The sequence below is a fragment of the Schistocerca piceifrons genome, chromosome 2, assembly GCF_021461385.2.
Source record: "Schistocerca piceifrons isolate TAMUIC-IGC-003096 chromosome 2, iqSchPice1.1, whole genome shotgun sequence".
NCBI lineage: Eukaryota > Metazoa > Arthropoda > Insecta > Orthoptera > Acrididae > Schistocerca > Schistocerca piceifrons.
This window is the reverse complement of record NC_060139.1, coordinates 939,081,863-939,102,395: the sequence shown is the minus strand read 5'-3', so window position 1 is coordinate 939,102,395 and position 20,533 is coordinate 939,081,863. Positions and strand designations below refer to the sequence as shown.

At 43.3% G+C, this 20,533-nt stretch overlaps 1 protein-coding gene across 1 annotated transcript in view; it reads right to left on the bottom strand.

Annotated features, from left to right (window-relative positions):
- LOC124777069 (non-symbiotic hemoglobin 1-like) overlaps positions 1-10,326 on the bottom strand; it is a 71,567-nt gene extending 61,241 nt beyond the window's left edge. The window contains exon 1 of the mRNA XM_047252343.1: positions 10,219-10,326. The gene's annotated coding sequence lies outside the window, so the exon portion shown is untranslated. The remainder of the gene's footprint in view (positions 1-10,218) is intronic.
- Between the last annotated feature and the right edge of the window lie 10,207 nt (positions 10,327-20,533).

Here is a 20,533-nt window from a genome sequence, read left to right as displayed (position 1 = left end):
TCGAAAAGGCTGTGTATGTAAGGTTAATTGATCATTTTATATCACACGATTTACTATGAAATGTACAGTTCGGCTTTAGAAGTCGTTTGACAACTGAAAATGCTATATTCTCTTTTCTCTGTGAGGTACTGGATGGGCTAAACAAAAAGTTTCGAACGCTTGGCGAATTTTTTGATTTAACAAAGGCATTTGACTGTTGATCTCACAGTATTGCTCCAGAAGTTGGATCATAACGGAATAAGGGGAGTAGCTCACAATTGGTTCACCTCTTACTTTAGCAACAGGCAGAAAAAGGTCATTATTCACAATGTTGATAACGGCTGTGATGTGGGATCTGATTGGGGTACTGTCAAGTGGGGGGTGCCCCAGGGATCAGTGTTGGGGCCGCTCCTGTTCCTTATTTATATAAATATGCCCTTTAGTATTATGGCTAATTCTAAAATATTTCTGTTTGCTGATGACACTAGCTTGGTAGTAAAGGGTGTTGTGTGCAACATTGACTCGGTTTCAAGTAGTGCAGTACATGACCTCAGTTCATGGCTTGTAGAAAATAAACTAAAGTTAAATCACAGTAAGACTCAGTTTTTACAGTTTCTAACACACAATTCAACAAAACCTGACGTTTTAATCTCACAGAACGGGCATATGATTAGTGAAACTGAACAGTTCAAATTCCTAGGTGTTCAGATAGTAAGCTGTCGTGGAAAGCTCACGTTCAGGATCTTGTTCAATGACTTAATACTTCCATTTTCACTATTCGAACGGTGTCGAAAGTGAGCGATACTTCGACACGTAAATTAGTCTACTTTGCTTATTTTCATTCACTTATGTCATGTGGTGTTATGTTTTGGGGTAACTCTTTCCATTCTAGAAGGATATTTTTGGCTGAGAAACGGGTGGTTCGGGCAATAAGTGGTGTGAGTTCACGAACCTCTAGTCGACCTCTGTTCACGAGTCTGGGTATTTTGACATTGGCCTCTCAATATGTATATTCATTATTGTCGTTTCTTGTTACCAATATTAAGCAGTTTTCACTCGGTTAATACTCGGCAGAAATCAAACCTCCATTTGGATCGGACTTCCTTAACTCTTGTGCAAAAAGGTGTGCAGTATACTGCTGCATCCATTTTTCAATAAGCTGCCACTCGAATTCAAAAATCTTAGCAGTAATCCACGCGCTTTCAAATTGAAACTGAAGAATTTCCTCATGGGTCACTCCTTCAATTCTGTCGAGGAGTTCCTTGAAAAATTAAGCTGATTCTCATTGTATAGCTGGTAGCGTTTGCTTAAACTTATGGACTGAGTTTCTTGCAGGTTCATGAATATTTATTTTTATCTGTTATTACTTTTATGTTGTAAGTTCATGTACTGACTCATTCCATGACCTTGGAGATTTGCTCCTCAATTTGGTCCTACGGAACTTGACGTGTAAATAAAAAAATAAAATAAGTCCCATAGTGCTCAGAGCCATTTCGAAGTGCATCGTGTACTGCAATAAAACTGGTTCAAATGGCTCTGAGCACTATGGGACTTAACTTCTGAGGTCATCAGTCCCCTAGATTTACAACTACTTAAACCTAACTACTTAAGGGCATCACACACATCGATGTCCGAGGCAGGGTTCGAACCTGCGACCGTAGCAGCAGCGCGGTTGCGGACTGAAGCGCCTAGAACCGCTCTTCCACAGCGGCCAGCGGAGCCTGTTAATCCCAGACTTCAGTCTTTGGACAGAGCGTCTATCTCAGGGCTTATCGATGACATTCCTCGATTTAGATTATGAGTGGTGCACATTGCTACACAAAAACACGGCGGCGTTGACAATGAGAGGACGATGTAAGCAGACATGGCGATATGCTTAGCACTGATAATGCCACGTTGTTGCGATAACAGCCGTTACTAGGATTGATTCTGCCGGAGCAAACTTCAGAATCACTCGTAACTGTAAAATCTCAAGCCTGTATGAAGTCATCGTCAAGAAAACGTGAGATTTGCAAAGTGTGTGGCTAACGGCGACTCAGAGAAGAAGTTGACGCCTCTTATAAATTCACTTATTAGCGCACGCAGCTGAAAGTCGTTGTTGACTGCTGCGGTCTACCATGCCTCTATGTAAGATAGGAGTTAAGTGGCAGTAAATGCTTGAACAAATTGGTGAGACAGCAACGACGCAGTTACAACCCACATACGGTGAATCAGCGACGTACTTCCAAGCAGATGGGTTAAGGAAGCATCAGTTGTATTGTGAAGACGTATTCGTCGTTTTGGGAGGAGGAGGAGGAGATTAGTGTTTAACGTCCCGTCGACAATGAAGTCATTAGAGACGGAGCACAAGCTCGGATTAGGGAAGGATGAGGAAGGAAATGGGCCGTACCCTTTCAATGGAACCATCCTGGCATTTGCATGAAACGATTTAGGGAAATCATGGAAAACCTAAGTCAGGATGGCGGGAGACGGGTTTGAACCGTCATCCTCCCGAATGCGAGCCCAGTGTACTAACCACTGCGCCACCCCGCTCTGTCTGTCGTTTTGGATAGTATGTAAATAGCTGTTGAGGCAAAGTCCTAATCAGACTGTAGACCTATGGAGAAAAATGGTTCAAATGGCTCTGAGCACTATGGGACTCAACTGCTGTGGTCATAAGTCCCCTAGAACCTAGAACTACTTAAACCTAACTAACCTAAGGACAGCACACACATCCATGCCCGAGGCAGGATTCGAACCTGCGACCGTAGCGGTCGTGCGATTCCAGACTGTAGCGCCTTTAACCGCTCGGCCACTCCGGCCGGCTCTGGAGAATCGTCTCAGCTGAGCGACTGGGTACGCGATTTCGTGCCGCAAAAGTCAGAATTCATCTACTGAAAGTAAAGCTATACCTGGGGTTACCCCAAAGTAGAGTTATACGCTCCCTGCTGTTCTTAATCTATACAAACGATTTAGAAGACAGTCTGAGCAACCTTCTTACAAGGGGAGGCCACGACGTTTGGAACGCGGATTTATTGCAAACTTCGCACACTCGTAGTCCTTCATGAGAACAAAATGTGTAAGCAGTAGCGCGTACTTGTCAAGCGTTATTGAGAAAATCGCAAGATAATTTCCGTCGTCAAATATATACCTGTGCGTGGCCATTTTTACCACGAAGCGGCGGAAGCCAAGCCGCCTCGGTAGCTCAGCGTGTTCGGTCAGAGAGCCGGTTGGCCATGTAATAAAAAAAACTGAGTGGAACGATCAACAAACGAACTGGAACGGATGTCATTGTGACGTCCGCAACGACCAAACACAACGATCTACAAAGAACAAAAAAAAGAAAAAAGTCGTTAGCGTTCAAGCCCCCGTAATCACTGGATCGAGTCCCGTTCGTCAGTTTTTTTTTTTTAATTTCTAACACAGTAATTTTCTTTACTATTTATATTACAATTGATATAATGGGAAAAATAAGTGTAATCAGATGAACTTTTATTAAATTTACAATTTTATTTGGCAGTCTACAAATTGTTACTATCACAAATAATATAATATTCATAACACTCGACTAGTAAACGACCAAACGCATAAAGTGATACTGAAAATGTACGCTTGTCCGTGATTTGAGAAATCCCTTATACCTGGAAGGAGCCCTAAACGACTTGTTACCTCCAAGTTTTGACCGGCACAGACTGCTTTCGAAAGATATAGAATTAATCGTCGCTTTCGACATCACGAGTACAGGTTTCAGGACGGTATTTTTCGTAAAAACATTGAAAACATAAAATTAAACGGCACCAGCTGAATAAACGCTATGTTTCCGCGTACGCAAGGTCTTTTGAGGTTTTCAATGGAAAAACAAACTTCGCTAACATTTTCGAAAACCTCTCTTTCAGACGATAATTTGGAAGCAAACCATGCATAACGCAGCATTTCCTTAAATATCGGCGCTGATAATTGGTCATGTAGTATCGACTGTATTTTAATAGCGTCTTCACGGGAAGCAGTTTATCGTTCTCTTTTGATTAAGTACGAACAATTTTGAAGACACGGACAAGCATACATCTTCAGTATAACTAGTCGATAGTTATGAATATTATATTATTTGTGATAATAAAAATTTGTAGACTGCCAAATAACATTGTAAATTTAATAAAAATTCATGCGATTACACGTATTTTTCCCCATTACATCAATTGTAATATAAATAGTAAAAAAATTACTGTTAGCAATTAAAAAAAACTGACGAACGGGACTCGATTCATCGATTACGGGGCTTGATCGGTAACCACTCGTCTGCCGCCGCCTCATGCTAAAAATGGCCACGCACAGGTATATATTTGACGACCGAAATTATCTTGCGATTTTCTCAATAACGCTTGACAAGTACGCGCTGCTGCTTACACATTTTGTTCTCCTCGTGGAGGGCTACGAGTGTGCGAAGTTTGCAATGAATCCGCGTTCCAAACGTCGTGGACTCCCCTTGTTAGACAGTTTGCAGTTGAGCAAAGTCATCAGTACATCGAAATGAATTACAAGAGGCGATTAAAAAGTTTCCGTTCGAAGGCTGTAGACTCCAGAATCGGCAAGTCAATTAGGAAAGATCTCCATGACCATTAGTCAAGCCCCCCACCGATGCACCTGGCGGAGGACGCCCATGTGGTAAAACGCTGCTTTGTCCTGCTGCGTGAAGAAGTCCATAACTGCCTGCTGCACATCCTCGTCCGACAAGAACAGTCGACACTTCAAAGCCTTTTTGACGAACCGAAGGCGTGATAATTGTATGGAGAGAGATCAGCACTATAGGGCGGATGTTAGTGTCTCCCGCTTGAGCCAGAGTAACTTCTGCGTTACGAGACTTGCGATATGGGGACGTGCGTTATCACCAAGCAGCAACAGCCCTTGGCGCACCATTCCACAACTGCAGTTTTCGGCAGACGTGCTGCTTCGTACACATTCTTCACTCTTTGATGGATATCTACCGGTGTTTGTCCTTCGGCTACCAAGCACATTGGTCCTACTTGGGCGCATTTTCTAGAAGTATCACCGTAGTCCACGATTCCGCATTTACCGTACGCACGTCGGAAAGACACGAATACCACACTGATCCCTTGCCTACACGTCGGTGCTCATGTACCCGAATCGAAGTCGCGCTACGTTGCACATACGCTGCAGCAACCCCCTTAGACGAAAACTTTTTTGGTAGCCCCTTATACAAAATAATTTCAATAAAATATTTCGAATGTGAAAAGTGACAATTGACCCTGAATAATGGAAAGTCTGAGGGCGTCCGGATGAGTACTAAATACACTACTGGCCATTAAAATTGCTACACCACGAAGATGACGTGTTACAGACGCGAAATTTAACCGACAGAAAGAAGATGCTGTGACATGCAAATGATTAGCTTTTCAGAGCAATCACACAAGGTTGGCGCCGGTGGCGAAACCTACAACGTGCTGAAATGAGGGAAGTTTCCAACCGATTTCTCATACACTAACAGCAGTTAACCGGCGTTGCCTGGTCAAACGCTGTAAGGAGGAGAAATGCGTACCATCACGTTCCCGACTTTGATAAAGGTCGGATTGTAGCCTATCGTGATTGCGGTTTATCGTATCGCGACATTACTGCTCTCGTTGGTCGAGATCCAAGGACTGTTAGCAGAATATGGAATCGGTGGGTTCAGGAGGGTAATACGGAACGCCGTGCTGGATCCCAACGGCCTCGTATCACTAGCAGTCGAGATGACAGGCATCTTATCCGCATGGCTATAACGGATCGAGCAGCCACGTCTCGATACCGGAGCCAACAGATGGGGATGTTTGCAAGACAACCATCTGCACGAACAGTTCGACGACGTTTGCAGCAGCATGGACTATCAGCTAGGAGACCATGGCTGCGGTTACCCTTGACGCTGCATCACAGACAGGAGAGCCTGCGATGGTGTTCTCAACGACGAACCTGGGTGCACGAATGGCAAAACGTCATTTTCTCGGATGAATCCAGGTTCTGTTTACAGCATCATGATGGTCGCATCCGTGTTTGTCGACATCGCGGTGAACGCACATTGGAAGCGTGTATTCGTCAGCACCATACTGGCGTATGACCCGGCGTGATGATATGGGGTGCTATTGGTTACACGTCTTGGTCACTTCTTGTTCGCATTGACGGCACTTTGAACAGTGGACGTTACACTTCAGATGTATTACGACCCGTGGCTCTACCCTTCATTCGTTCCCTGCGAAACCCTACATTTCAGCGGGATTATGCACGACCGCATGTTGTAAGTTTTGTGCGGGCCTTTCTGAATACAGAATATGTTCGACTGCTGCCCTGGCCAGCACATTCTCCAGATCTATCACCAACTGAAAACGTCTGGTCAATGGTGGCCGAGCAACTGGCTCGTCACAATACGCCAGTCACTACTCTTGATTAACTGTGGTATCGTGTTGAAGCTGCATGGGCAGCTGTACCTGTACACGCCATCCAAGCTCTGTTTGACTCAATGCCCAGGTGTATCAAGGCCGTTATTACGGCCAGAGGTGGTTTTTCTGGGTACTGATTTCTCAGGATCTATGCACCCAAATTGCGTGAAAATGTAATAACACGTCAGTTCTAATATAATATATTTGTCCAGTGAATACCCGTTTATCTGCATTTCTTCATTGGTGTAGCAATTTTAATGGCCAGTAGTGTATCTTTAGACTCCAAGAAGAACGAAGTAATTCCATTTTCAATAAAAGGCTGACGCTAACACGTGTGAACATTACCGAACCATCAGTTTAATAAGTCAGAGGTTACAAAATACTGACATGAATATTTACAGAAGAATGAAAATAACTGATAAAACCTTACATCTCGGAATTTCAGTTTGGATTCCAGAAAAATGAAGGAACACGCGAGGCAATATTGACCTTAAGAACTACCTTAGAAGACAGATCAACAAAGACAAAACTACTTTCATAGCAGTTGTGGTTAGAGAAAGTTTTTGACAATGCTGAATGGAATGCACTCTTTGAAATTCTGAATACAGCAGAGATAAAATACATAGCGCGAAATGTTATTTACAACTTCTACAGAAACCAGACTGCAGTGGCAATGAGTCGAAGGATGTAAAAGGGCAGCAGTGGCTGAGGCGGGAGAGAGACGGGGTCGATGCCTGCCCCTAATGTCATTCAGTCTGTACACAAAGAAAGCTGTGAAAGAATCAAAGCAGAAATTTGGAGTGGAAATTAAAGTCCAGGGGAAAAAATAAAAATTTTAAGATTTACTGATGACGTTGTAAATCTTTAGCGGCAATAAAAGCGGACTTGGAAGATAACTTGAATCGAATGCAAGGGTCTTGAAAAGAGGTTATAAGATGAACATCACCATAAGTAAAACGAGGGTAATGGAATGTAGTCAAATTAATCAGGCGATGCTGAGGGAATTAGATTACGAAGTAACTGACAGTGGCCGAACTATAGACGATATAAAATGCAGGCTGGCAAAATCAGGTGAGCCAGTGTGTGAAACGGACACTCAAAGAATCTACGATGCACCTCGAAAATCTCCTCCGCAGATAGAAGCGAAACATCGGGTTTTAATTTGAAATCCATCCGACCACGGCATAACAGCCCCGAATATTTTATTAATTGTGACATTTCTGGCCGTGAAAGTTTACATTTTGCAATTATGTTTTACAGTATCAAGAAAAGCAAATTTGAAAAAGGGAAATTTCTTTACATAGACTCTAAATTTTAAGTTTGGGTAGTATTTTCTGAAGGCAATTGTCTGGAGTGTAGCGAGGTACAGAAGTAAAAAACAGTCGTTAAGCAGGTCACACAAGAAGAGAACACAAGCTTTTCGAAATGTGGTGGTAGGAAGAATGCTGAAGATCTGATGGATAGATATAAAAACTAATGGGTAGATACTAAATCGAATTGAGGAGAAAAGAAAATTATGCTGACATGAGGAGAGTTGCACAGAACAGATTGGCGTCTAGAGCTGCATCAAATCACTCTTCGAACTGAAGACCAAAACAACAATAATCAAAGAGAGCTATAGCGACGTTACGTGACTGCACACGAAATACGGATACACCTTACTTTTTTGACGCAAAACCGCCGTTACAACCTTTAGTAGGTGGTGGTGAAGTTGTTAACAAAAGTGATACTATTAATTGGCACGAAAAGTGATGAACACCATCTTTTCAGACCACGAGTGTGGCTCTTACTGCGCATATTGTGAGCCACTTCGACGTTGAGTTGAAAAAGATGTAAGAAGATACGGGCATATATATATACACACACCAGGTTCACGTTATTCTCTTTTCCCAACACCAGAAAACCGGTTCAGAGGGAACAAATATTTGTAGAATGAAGAAGTCATCTGCGCTCCAAAGGGGTTTTAAACAGACTCGCATACAAATTTAATTTATGAGAGAAAAAAACATTGGGAATTCGTTAGAAAAATGCAATTAACTCAATGGAGGTAGCACCAAGAAATTTTTAAAAATGTAAGTGCTGCTGCTGGTCGAAGGCGTCCCACATGATAATACAGCACTTGCATCTAGAAGACTTACAGTTTTTCTGAAGTTGTGACTCATTTTTTTTAGAAGATAACTGAAAAATTCAGTTTTAGAAAAGGAAGTTGCATGTGCACTCGGTGCCAAATAGTCGGCATCATGCCATCTTTTCTTTTCTCCATGTTATTCCCCACTCGTAAAATTACCGTTTTATAGTCTATTGTTGGTGCATAAGAACAGGAAGCGACTCATCATAGCATTTTTAAGGATCACGGAAGCAATAAAACTACTGACGCAGCTGTTGATGGCAGTCTGGCCAACTATCTCAAGGCTATCGACAGTTGTAGCTTCGAAGGCTAGCCTGATTTACAGCTTTCTCGATAGCGTACTATATGCTATACGTAGGGGCTTCAGAATGTAAGTTCATACGTCGTCACACGCTAAGACCATTGCGCAACACGGGCGGCACGTTGTCAGAAGACATTAGGTTTTCTGCCTTTCCCGCAGACACATTTCTGCTGCGGTACTGATAACAGGTGCATCACAGTGAGTGAATGAAGAGGCGTGGCAACTGGAAATTTACTACAAAGTCGAAGTCCGCGACACGGTATGGTTTCTGTGAGCAAAACGTATAAATTTCACACAGATTCACCGTGACATTTTGACGGTATATGGACCAAATGCGATGTAGTATCCAGACGATGTGAAATAGTGCCAAAAATTCAAATAGCTCTGAGCACTATGGGACCAAACTTCTGAGGTCATCAGTCCCCTAGAACTAGAACTGCTTAAACCTAACAACCTAAGGACACTACACACATCCATGCCCGAGGCAGGATTCGAACCTTCGACCGTAGCGGACGCTCGGCTCCAGACTGAAGCGCCTAGAACCGCTCGGCCACAAAAATTCAACCAAGGCCACACTGTCGATGGTGATGCTGAGCTGGAAGGAGGGACACAGACTTCGTCCACAGACGACAATACGCAGACAGTGGAGAAAGAAAACCTGTGTCTGCGGGACGGTTGTGCGGAGAGGGGGGGGGGGGGAGGGGGGAAGAATTTTTCCTTACGACGTGGACGTTCACACAGCAGCGTACGAACGCTTCCACGACCATGGAGTGGCTTCTGTCTTGCTTTACACAGGCTTGATGACTATGTTGAAAGCTGTGTCATGTATCTGTGTCACTTTGATGTGCCGCATTCGATAAAAGTTACTTGGCTGGCCATAAAAACGTATTGCTTAAATTTTGAAGTTCCCTCACGAGGGCTTGCGCGTTAAACTACCTCGCAGTTCAATAACCATTTTGAGATGTTGGTTCTGACGGGATGGCTACAGACGGAATATCTAATGTAAGAAAAATACAAAACACACACCTTCCCGAACAGATCTTGGAGGCCCAACGGTACCGACCGGCCGCCGTGTCGTCCTCAGACCTAAGGCGTCACCAGATGTGGGTACGGAGGGGCATGAGGTCAGCACACAGCTCTCCCGGCCGTTGTCAGTTTTCGTGATCGGTAAAGGGAAATACAGAAAAGCTAAAAAAAGGACGATACGCTGTTGACAGTTTCTGGAACTGAGAACCGGCTGAGTTATGAAGCTGCTCTTCAGTATAACTCACAGTTCCGTCAGACAGGCAGAGAGATTGCAGATAAAAAAAACAAAGCAATTAGAAGAGATAAAATGGAACTCCTGTAAAAAGAAAAGTACATTATCTTAAGACTATATGTATTAACCGTGAGTCACGATGTCTAACCTGGAACTAGCGTAGTAACGGGACGCTTCTCAGAGCTGCAGCGGTCAGTAGAATGCAATGCGTGTCCAGCGGCGCCTGTCTGTGCCGGGTTACCAGCGACTGCACAACCCACGTGCGCGGCCGCCTCTTGTAGCGAAGTTGGAGGGGCCTTCTGCGCATGCGCGGATCCACTCTCTTCGCGGCGGCGGCGGCGGCGCCCGCTGACTCGCGACGTAGTTGTGTGACGTAATACCTATTGGTCCCTCGTCAGCTGTACGGCACTTCAACCTGCAGCAGGTACTGATAAGTTTCGGCTTCAAGGACGGACGTTTCAATTAGCTGAGCAAAAGATTACACTTTCTTGCATCTCTTCCGAAAACCGCCATTTACGTAAGTAGTAGCAGCCTCCTCCAAATACATCGCAACCTCCAGCAACATCTGGACAAGATTACGCAGTGGTGTAATCGATGGAAGATAACGAACAACCCCTCAATGTTCCAGGCGATGTATTTTACCCCCAAAATCAAGCTCCCTGATCGTCAACTCGCCATTGACAGCAGGAAATTGATTTGGTGGAGTACTGTAACATACCTGGGCCTTGAGATTGATAGACGCCTAACGTGGAACAAACATCTTACCAGTGCAGCAAACAAAGGCTGCGGACTTTTCTGCCGCGCGGGATTAGCCGAGCGGTCTGTGGCGCTGCAGCATGGACTGTGCTGCTGGTCCCGGCGGAGGTTCGAGTCCTCCCTCGGGCGTGGGTGTGTGTTTTTGTCCTTAGGATAATTTAGGTTAAGTAGTGTGTAAGCTTAGGGACTGATGACCTTAGCAGTTAAGTCCCATAAGATTTCACACACATTTTAACATTTTTTCGCACTCTTCTGTAGGTTGTATCCCCTCCTGAAAGGTGACGGACTAACAGTTCAGTGCAAACTCCTCCTCTGGAGCCAGCTCGCACTTCCGGTCATCTTGTATGGTTTGCAAGTGATAACTAAGACGTCAGACATACCACTAACAAGACTGCAGCGTCTCCAGAACAAAGTTTTCCGTGTCATCTCAGGTGCTGGCGTATCTGTCCCCAACACATATGATACTTTTAGGCCATCCCACCATATAAACACTTTTTCGGGATAAATCCACCAAATTTTACGAAGCAACACAAACTTCGCTCCACTTTCTATTCAAAATTTAGGACGAGAACCACCAGAAGCTTCTCACAAACGCCCAAAAGTAACCCTTACGCCACGCTTTAGAGACCAATAACACACACACACACACACACACACACACACACACACACACACGACGCGCACGCAAAACAACAAGGATAAGCTTACACACTGAAAACGCACCACAACCACAATTCCTCATCTTCACGAAATCCCCTAGCGTATTCTGAAGTCAGACGGGTGGTACTACATGCACAACATAGCACAACCATAGCCTTCATCTTCCGGAAACGAAACGCAGCAGCCTCGACTGGGTAGACACATCCCTTTGAGTAGACAGCATTACTGTGAATCTGTGCACTTTAAATGTTACAGGGTGTTCAAAACGTAAAGCAAGATTATGGAAAAATAACTATCAAGGGGAGCTTACATCCAGTGTGTCGTCGATTTTGCTGATCTTTCGCACATTTGACGTTGATAAGTGGATGTAACAACAGTTACTCTAATAGATTCGCCTTGTCACACAGTCTCGATCAATGGAGTTGCAAAGTTTTACCAACCTGTCGAATACAATATAAAAATGCCAGCCATTGAACAACGGCGTTAGCTCAACGTACTATGTTCGAGTTTCGTAAATTTTTTCTCTGAATTTGCGCCAAAGTAGGGTCCGCTAAGATCCAAGCGACACAAGAATTTCGGTACCCCTAGCTGAGACGAGCGCCAAAAGCGAAAAGTGACACGTGCGAAAGTATATGTCAGTAGCAAAAATCTTCCATTATTCGTGGGTCCACAAATTAGCCATTCGCGACATAACTGTGGTTATGAACCAACACTGACACAGTATGAAATATTGTCCGAATTAGTACAAATGAATTTTAAAAGTAGACTTTCCGAATAAGTCACCATCTAATTGACTCAAATTTCCCCAAGGCGCACCTTAACAAGAAATACAACACTTCTTAAGCTGGTTACATGGTGCAATTCACAGTACAGTTGCATACGTGTCTGCTCATATTTAGAGATAATACCGCACTCATCTCTGCAGTGAGTATTATTTCTTTTAAACACCACGGATCATTCAGTGAATACTGACAGGGCTGTACAATTCCCTGCTGCGCTACTTCAACCATATCAGCAGGAGTGCTGGACACTCAATCTTTTAGGTGATGGCAGACAGAAATAACAACATGGCTAACGTCAGGTGGCGTTGGTGGTCAAGGCACAGGCTATGATCTGCCTATCCATTTTGTTACATCTTAGCGCTTTCGCTGCCGTTTTCAGTCAGTAGCAAAATGTGCTTGTGCCCCATCACACATGTGCCATATTCTCCAATGTTGCGCAAGGTAAGGTGGCCCAGGGGGTAAATTTGAGCCCAATTTGACTGCGACTTAATAAAAAGTTTATATTTCTATTACGTTTTTACTAATAAGTTGGTAGGTTGATTTGGGGAGGGGACCAAACAAAATCATCAGACCCATAGGATTAGGAAAGGATGGGGGAGGAAGTCGGCCGTGGCCTTTCAAAGGAACCGTTCCGGCACTTGCCTGAAGTGATTTAGGAAAATTACGAAAATCCTAAATCGGGATGGCCGTGCGAGGATTTGAACCGTCGTCCTCCCGAATGCGAATCCAGTGTACTAATCAGTGCGTCATCTCCCTCTGTGTAATAATTAGGATAACATTTGATGCTGAAGTTAGCAGCAGCTCGTAACCATACATTTACAGTTGTATCAGTTATGTAATTTGCAAAGTATTTGGGGCATTTTTGATTGTTACGCTTTGCTTCCACGCGAAGTATTTTCGGCATTAACTGTGATCCGCCGTGTGTATCTAATAATAAAAGTTTTATTATAATGTTTACCGTAAAGTAATACATCTCATGTGGCTCACAGCTTGGAGCAACTATTTTCGTCTGACACCATTCCAGTGATCAGCGTGTGGGTTTAAACTGATCATGTGACCAGTAATCGAATCCAGGCACAGCACTTTAAAAAGCATGAATTTTACTATTAATCAACAGAAGGGAACTATTATATTTACGATGTGAATAAAATGACCTCAGTAAGATTAGAAAAATTAGTAAAAGCCACGGAAAGGCAACTACTCTGTGTGTGTGTGTGTGTGTGTGTGTGTGTGTGTGTGTGTGTGCAGAAAACGGAGGGAAATAAAATCATGGGGCGCAATGATGTGTCGCTTGTGTAGAGAAACGTTCTCGAAGCGGCCCTGTACCAAACATCTGCATCGCTACAACGAATCATGCTTCCGCGGAGAGGAAGAATAATGATACTCATTGTGGTACATTCGGGGTGAGGTATAACAAGGAAATGTGATAAAATAAACGTTGTTTATTGGGAGATTCATGTGAGAACTGCAGTGAACATACCGTGATATACCTCCATTGAATAGAGAATGCTGTATTTGTGATACGCGCATGAATGGAAGATAAATAATTGTTCATTTCATCATGATTCCTCATGACACCTCAATTATACCTCGCCTCGAAATCGCTTGACAAGCCCTTCATACTAGAGTAGAATTCGTTACTTCTAACTATGTACTATAATTGTTCGAAAGATAGAGAAAGACGGAGACCCGCTTCGTTCCAAGTTAATAACGTTGTTGAAAGTGGCCTCGATTCACGTAACTGACCACGACCTTAAATGTCGTTTAATTCACGTTGTAATCAGACTGTGGTGGCTCTTCTATTTAGGCCTGGCTTTAATTTCAGCAGTTCCAACCTCTAGTTTCTGAGCGCTAACTTTACAGTGAAAGTCGATTCCGGCAAATTGGTTCGGGCGAACTTGTCAATAAGGGGCCTAACAAAACAATTCCGATTACAGCAACCGATACAGTACATAAAGTCCTATTGGAGCTCTGAATTTTCCATCTGACTGCGAATTCTGACCTAATTCCTATGATCAAATGTTCCATCACCACGTGGATATAATAATACAAAGAGTAAACCAGCACAACCAAGAAATAAATGTACCTGCTGACTTCACGTAACATTCATTAAATAAAAGGAAAACCTGCACTTCACTCTACTGGAAATAAAAGTTCACATAGTCACTCATAACCTCACACTACGTCAAAGAAACATGATGAATTACTGAAACTAATCCTTCACACTTAATCCGAAAATAGATGTAGAGTTACTGTGCCTCGTGATATCTGACTATTCCGTAAGTGAAAATTAAGCAGTGTTCGGTTCAGTCAATCTGGCCTGGCGCAGAAAGGAATTAACATCAGTCTGTAATTATTGATATTTTACAGAGTTTTAGAAGATCTTCTTGCTCGGTAACAGAATCTATATATTCCGTGCTGTCCGGCCCATAATTTTGTCGCCTCCACCTTTCGCGCATCTTCCGTCCAGGTACTCCATCCCCTGGGGGATGCACATGGGTCGCAGTTCAGAAGCTCTTCATCGTCAAGAATTTGTAACAGAGTTTGCATAGCAGCTAAGAACGTCATTATTCCTGACTTGATGCCTTAATTCTGCCACTCACAAGTATGCTTAGTGAGTCTTTTGAATACCACGTTTTAAGCTAACATTGTGCTAACGGAGTAAAAAAGTGCATGTATGTACGGCGAATGTAGTCGGACGATTACGAGATAAGCCTTTCAGTGTGCGGTGGTGTGTACACTGTTCCCAACGTTACTGACTTGTCACAGTAACTTGTATTTTCAATGCGTATACATTAAGGTCGTGTCCTAGCTTAACCAAAAATATTGAGTCGTTGCAGTTACTGTTGAGGAATTCCAGCACCACGTTGTCGAATTACTTTTTGCACTTCATAAGTAAGGTGTGGATACGTTTTGAATATGAGACCAAGGGCGGGGGTGGGGGGCATAGGTCCTTTGCAGTCACTTGTTCATGAAAACACTGATCCAAGAAAGTCACAGAGTCGTTGGTTATATGAATCATAGCACTGTGCTGAAATCACGTGTTCTCTAACTGATCTTGGGATATGTTTACAAATTCTTGCACCATTTGTACGTAACACTCGCAGTTCACTGCGCCATGAAAAAAAGTGATGAATATTCGCCTACGATATACTCCACACCAAACACCCACTTTTTGTGGATGCACAAGGGCTTCGTCCAGCTTATGTGGGTTTTCTGCAGTCCAAATGTGCCGGCCGCGGTGGTCCCGTGGTTCTAGGCGCTTCAGTCCGGAACCGCGCGACTGCTACGGTCGCAGGTTCGAATCCTGCCTCGGGCATGGATGTGTGTGATGTCCTTAGGTTAGTTAGGTTTAAGTAGTTCTAAGTTCTAGGGGACTGATGACCACAGATGTTAAGTCCCATAGTGCTCAGAACCATTTTTAGTCCAAATGTGTCAGTCATAATCATCAACGTGGAACAATGTCTCATCAGACAAAAGCAATCATCGAGTTCTTTCGTATCAGGCATTACAGCAGACATGAACCACAACAGAAAACTACACTTTTTCCATTGTCCTCAGCAAGCAGCTAAATATCACGAATTCTCTACGGGTGCATCTTTTAACATCTGTGCAATGTCGTGTCGGCACCAGCAACAGAGGCCAGACTGGCTACATAAGGCGTAGCAGTCAGTTAACGACGGGTACTGCTCCTTTCACAATTCCCATAAACCTGACGTCATTTACTGCAGCCATGGACTGTGCGGCTGGTCCTGGCGGAGGTTAGAGTCCTCCCTCGGGCATAGGTGTGTGTGTATGTCCTTAGGATAATTTAGGTTAAGTAGTGTGTAAGCTTAGAGACTGATGACCTTAGCAGTTAACTTCCATAAGATTTCACAAACATTTGAACATGGTGTCATTTAGACGTCACGCGCAATGTCGACGACCGCCTGATCGATTATCGACTTTGTGACAAGGAAGAATATGAATATTATTGCTCCTCAATTCACTTGCAGAAGTTTCAGCTGTCCACTTAGGTTCCTGCCTAACCACACACTCGAAAGTTGCTACATATTCGGAAATAAAGAGACAAATATTTGTGAGAAGAAAAATTACAAATTTTATTTAAGATCGTTTTAGTCGCAGTATTTAAAGCTGTATTCGTAGGTTCCAGTGTAACCCCTCGGAAATCGCCATATATTCGGAAATAAAGAGCGAAATGTGAATTTCATTTCTCTTCGTTTCAGTCGCAGTAATTAAAGCTGTACTCTTAGGTTCTTGTCTAACGACACTCTCGGAAACCGGCGCAGATTCTTAAATAAACAGCGAAAGATTTTTGACAGGCAAGAATATGAATGTTAATTAATGCTCCTCGTTTCACTCGCAGCAATTTAAACTGTTCTGTTACGTTCGCCGGCCGGAGTGGCCGAGCGGTTCTAGGCGCTACAGTCTGGAACCGCGCGACCGTTACGGTGGCAGGTTCGAATCCTGCCTCGGGCATGGATGTGTGTGATGTCCTTAGGTTAGTTAGGTTTAAGTACTAAGTTGTAGGGGACTGATGACCTCAGAAGTTAAGTCCCATAGGCGCCTTCTCACGGTTCCTGGGACTTTCCCCGTCGGAGGTTCGAGTCCTCTCTCTTGCATGGATGTGTGTGTTGTTCATAGCGTAAGTTAATTTAAGTTAGATTAAGTAGTGTGTAGACTTAGGGATCGATGACCTCAGCAGTTTGATCCCATAAGACTTTACCACAAACTTCCAAATTTTTCTCTTACGTTGCTGCCTAACCATACACACGAAAGGTAGCACATATTCGGAAATAAAAAGCCAAATATATTTATGAAGGAAGAATATGAATTTTATTCTTGCTCGTTTCGTTATCAGCAACTTAAAGTGACCTCTTAGGTTCCTGCCTAACCTCATCCTAGGAAATCGCTAAATATTTATTTCATACTTCGTTCTCAGATCAGACTGAATGAAAATAACATCCAGTATTGCAGAACATACTTGTATTTCGTTCATAAGAAAGTAACAGAATTTCTTAACAACGTTAACATGAAAAAAATTTTATGTAAGGGGATGCTAACAAAAAACTTTAGATTCCAGAAAGACGACGTTATTCATGCGATGTTTAACTCCGGTCTTGGTTGCCATATTCTATCTTGAAGGCTTGTATCGTTGATGCGTTATTAAGTGACATTTAATGGAAAAGTTGAGATGTTTCTTATAAATTTTCAGTGCTGCATTACATTGAAACGACATACCGCAAATCATAAAACAAGTGTGTTTTATTCTTAATTTGTAAATTGTTGACGATAATAACTCACTCCTAAGAGAACATTCTTACGTGAAGGCATTAACCGTCGATAAATCACTACGTGACATTTCGTTATAGCAATAATTATAATAAATCATTCCAAGAATGACTTGTTTTTGTAAATCGTCGGTACGAGCGCTTGAAATTTTATGAGGGGCCCGTATCGAATGCTAACGAAAGTTGATAGCCAATCATGCGGCCGTCGATATTGTGTGTGACGTCAAAATGATGTCAAAGTTGCGAGAATTGTTGATACGAGCGTTACGCCTTAATGAGAAACACTGAACATGCAGACTGCACGACTGTCAACTCTTCCGTTGTCGGAAAGTTTCGCTGCATGTGCTACATTTCCTGTCCACCACTGTCGCTCAGCGACTGCCGTGCGGTAGACCTACGTGGTGAACTTTCGGGTTCTGCCATGGATCTCTCCGTGGTCGGAGGACCGGAACGTGCTGCACTCGGGCTCGTGATGAGGATCGAGGAGCTGCTTGGTTGGGAAGTAGCGGCTCCACTGTCAAGAAAGCCGGCAACGCCCGTCCACACCGCATCCAAATGACGCCATTGGCTGAGGATGACATGGCAGTCGGTCGGTCCCGATTGTCCTGCCTGTGGCCAGAGTAGCGGAGTTTTGGTTTGGCTGCTGCGTCTCCTGTCCTCCGTGACTTGTCTTACAGCTGCACCCTTATTACACATTCCTGTGTTGGCAGCCTCAAAAGTCTCGGCACAACCGACACATCTCATGTATTAGGCCACAATTAATACTTTCTTTTGTAATATGTATTCTTCTCTACCTAAATTAAACAATGATCGGACCTGCAAGAGAAACGAAACATTCTTCCAGAAGGCTGCGTCACTTTCTAACATCCTGTGTAATGAGCGACGTGCGACTTGACTTTGCTTACGAGTGGCTTAATTTCGATTTTAACCTTACAATGCATCATGATAATGTTGTCTCCGAATGTATGCGCATTATCCGCTCTCATATTATCTGAGAAACTGTGGGTGACGTATTTATTGCTTGACATTGTATCTTGACTATTGTTGCTATAAACTTTTCCCTTTTTTCAACTAACGCTTTATGTATGAAAGTGTTACATATTGTGAGTGATGCTTCGCACCCCTATCCCTGCCTCTATCCTCTTCTAATGTTGAACTATTAGGCGTATTATTCACGTTTCACGACTGCGCTTACTTCTCCATGCAACTCTCAAACATCCATTATATCAGTACACTAAGCATCTGTTTCTTTCAGTTTCTTGAGAAGCTGCTGTCAATCTTCAACATCGGAAGCTATTCCCAGATGGAAAAAGCTATCTACATCTACATGAATACTCTGCAAATCACATTGCCTGGCAGAGGGTTCATCGAACCACCTTCACAATTCTCAATTATTCCAATGAAAAGAATGAACACCTATACCTTTCCGTACGAGCTCTGATTTCCCTTATTTTATCTTGGTGATCGTTCCTCCCTATGTAGGTCGGTGTCAACAAAATATTTTCGCATTCGGAGGAGAAAGTTGGTGATTGGAATTTCGTGAGAAGATTCCGTCGCAACGAAAAACGCCTTTCTTTTAACGATGTCCAGCCCAAATCCTGTGTCATTTCTGTGACACTCTCTCCCATATTTCGCGACAATACAAAACGTGCTGCCTTTCTTTGAACTTTTTCGATGTACTTCGTCAGTCCTATCTGGTAATGATCCCGCACCGCGCAGCAGTGTTCTAAAAGAGGACGGACGGACAAGCATAGTGTAGGCAGTCTCCTTAGTAGGTCTGTTACATTTTCTAAGTGTCCTGCCGATAAAACGCAGTCTTTGGTTAGCCTTCCCCACAACATTTTCTATGTGTTCTATGTGTTCTTGCCAGTACTGAGACACATTTCTGTAATCACCCTCAAGGCACATACTGCTTGCTTGTCCCCTTTGCTTTTCGTTATTTGACATCCCATTTATCAGCTCTCTATTGCAATCAAGTACACTGCCTCTAACAGTCAGGATGATCGAAATTATTAGGTATTCACCTCAGGAAGAGAACTATAGATTCTGGCAAGGCAGAATAAAAGATGTCTGTTCTATGATACGCATACTGCATGAAAGACTGATTTTGTATAGACAGCAATGCAGTTGAGGGAGCTAAACTTATTCAGAACTAGCTGAGTGCCCGTAATTGCCCAGCTATGTGTTTATTTCAGTTCTACTTGTCCATCTCTTCCTTCCCTCTCTCTCTCTGTGTCGATCCCCTCTGCCCACTCTCTGTTCATCTTCTTCTACCCCTTCTCTCTGCCCACCACTTCCGTCCCCTTCTCTCTGTCCATCTTCTCCCGCCCTCTCTCTCTCTCTCTCTCTCTCTCTCTCTGTCCATGTGCTCTACCTCCTCTCTTTATCCATCTCCTCCTCCCCCTCTTTCTGTCCGTCTGCTCTTTCTATCTCCATCTCCACTTCACCACTCTCCCTGTCCACCTCATCTTCTTTCGTTTCTCTGTTCATCTCCTCTTCCCCCTTTCTCTGTGTCGTACACTGATATACTTTTGTAGATACATTTCGCGGCATATGTGGATACTGTCTGCTAAATGTGTTGCGAATATAGTTGACAATAATGAAGTAATAAATTTAAACGCCATGCCTGATGCGACAGTTTTATTGCACGAACAGCAGAAATGTAGTAAGCAATAAACTTTTATCCTTTCATTATTTTGTGGAGGCTGTTTGAAAAAGTTTCGTAAAGATTTGAAATCATGCGTTTGTTGCAAGTCACTAAGTGCTCTCGTTCTGAAATGCTGGACAGCACTTATATTACCTATGCATTATGCAACGTGTACATTACACAACAAATACTGTGGAAGTATGGATTAAACAGACTGAAGATTGATAAGGATTACACTCATTACTTTGAATCGTATCTCGTAGCACGTATCGTCCAATGAAGTCATTTTCACAAATGTGATAAAGTTCAAAACTCAGAAAGTAAATA